Source organism: Danio rerio, chromosome 4 (assembly GCF_052040795.2).
Source record: "Danio rerio strain M-AB ecotype USA chromosome 4, GRCz13ab, whole genome shotgun sequence".
NCBI classification, from domain to species: Eukaryota; Metazoa; Chordata; class Actinopteri; order Cypriniformes; family Danionidae; genus Danio; species Danio rerio.
Window position 1 is genome coordinate 74,838,117 of NC_141024.2, and position 1,884 is coordinate 74,840,000.

General features: G+C 37.2%; 3 protein-coding genes across 4 annotated transcripts in view; all 3 read right to left on the minus strand.

The window, feature by feature from the left end:
- Nucleotides 1–1,223: 1,223 nt before the first annotated feature.
- si:ch211-232d10.1 overlaps nt 1,224–1,884 on the minus strand; it is a 257,203-nt gene continuing 256,542 nt past the window's right edge. For both annotated transcript variants that reach the window (XM_087249778.1, XM_088650862.1), the window contains exon 12: nt 1,224–1,494. The gene's annotated coding sequence lies outside the window, so the exon portion shown is untranslated. The remainder of the gene's footprint in view (nt 1,495–1,884) is intronic.
- The window catches only part of LOC110438442 (NACHT, LRR and PYD domains-containing protein 3-like), a 94,089-nt gene continuing 93,428 nt past the window's right edge, over nt 1,224–1,884 (minus strand). Inside the window, exon 10 of the transcript XR_015942017.1 lies at nt 1,224–1,884. This exon is cut by the window's right edge and continues 457 nt beyond it. The gene's annotated coding sequence lies outside the window, so the exon portion shown is untranslated.
- Nucleotides 1,225–1,884, minus strand: part of LOC108183350 (NACHT, LRR and PYD domains-containing protein 3-like) — a 16,353-nt gene continuing 15,693 nt past the window's right edge. The window contains exon 12 of the mRNA NM_001444934.1: nt 1,225–1,884. This exon is cut by the window's right edge and continues 1,318 nt beyond it. The gene's annotated coding sequence lies outside the window, so the exon portion shown is untranslated.

The following is a 1,884-nucleotide window of genomic DNA, read 5'->3' on the forward strand; positions in this document are numbered from 1 at the left end:
CAGGTAAGGGTGTTGAGCTTTATTGAGGGGATGATGACAATTCTTTTGGGGGGTGAACAATTTTTTTTGTTTTCTGAGTTGTGGCTGTTTAGCAGATTTCACAGGCTCACTGATTTACAATATGATCGGCTATTTTAACGTTTTAAAGTTGTTATTATGAGTATGGGAAATGTCTTTTCCTGCATTTATTCTGCTTCAGGAGTCAGACTGTTGACTGTAAACAACACAAAAAACAGTGCAATAAATAAGTTTTGAAGAAAAATTAGCTGTCGTTGAACCTGAGAAAACTTTGACAATAATCATAATGACGTACTAATAATTATGATGAACCATTTTTAACTGCGGGAACATATCTTTATTAGTACAATTCAGCTGTATTATTTGTGTCCCCTTCAAAAAAATGCTCAAGAGAAATTTTATATTTATTGCCCCCCCTACTGTTAAATCAGATTTACACCCATGATTATACAGGAGCAGAATGTGGGAGATTATTAGCATTGTTTTTAAGATTTTACTTAATAAAGCTTAAAGCTCCAAATTTACCTGCACATTCAGCTTAATTACAATCAGAGACAGTTTAAGAGCCGCAGTCTTGTGTGTTTAAGACTTTATTTCAGCTCTAATAACTTGTTTTAAAATGCTCAATCACACTCAATCTTCAGTATTCTGAGAGGCAACAAGTCATAACTCTGCATTGTAATACTGTCAAGACTTCACTTGAGTAAATAATTGTGAATAATATGCGTGTGTGTGTGTGTGTGTGTGGTCTTGATTATAGAAGAAAAACTGCTGAAACACTCGTCAGAATCTGAAAGTAATAGTGTGATCAAGTGTGTGTTAGTGATGGAGAAAACTCAACATGTGATGGAGATTTAACTCTACTGTTGGTGTATTTGTGTGTCTTATGATGATCAAACTCTACATTAAGCTGTCGTTAATGTTAATTCAGAACAGTAAATTAATCTTGTAGAGCATTTATGAATCCTAGTTACTGACTCCTGATGAATGAGAGTGATCAGACATTTACTGAAGCATTATTAATGCACAGTTGTGCTGGTGAACATCAGTTAATGCACTGAGAGTCAACAAGAACTAACAGAGAACAACTTTACTGTCATCAACTAACATGAACAGATCAATAAATACTGGAATAAATGTGTTTTTATTGTTCAGTTCAAGTCAAATCATGAAGAAGAAGAAGATCAGAAGAGCAGAAACAAACGTCACACTTCATTTCTCCTTTATTCATTGAGCTGCTGGATTTCTCTACAGTTGATTCAAGATTTGACAGAGATTCAGACAGGATTCAGACATTTCCATGTTCATCATCACATTCTAATATCAGCAGTGGATTTGACATTGACTTTTATTATTTGTGCTCAAACAACAGAGAAACAATGAAGAAGATCAATCTGTAGACAAGAATGAGCTGATCTGAACACAGCAGCATCCTGGAGGACACTTCATCAACATCAATGATGACACTGATGAAGACTGAGACACACACACACACACACACACACACACACACGCACGCACGCACATAACAGTGAACATACACACATGTTCTCCCTTTCTCTCACACACACACACTCACATGCACGCACATAACTGAACACAAACATGTTATCTCTTTCTCACACACACACACACGCATGCACGCACGCAAACACGCACACACACACACACATACACTGTCTGTCATGCACACACACACACACACAAATACAAACACGCACGCACGCAAACAAACACACACAAACAGACGTTCTCTTAAACACGCATGCACATGGACACACACACACACACACACACAAACACAAATACAAACTCTCACACACAAACATAGACACTCTCACACTACACATGCACGCACGCACACAC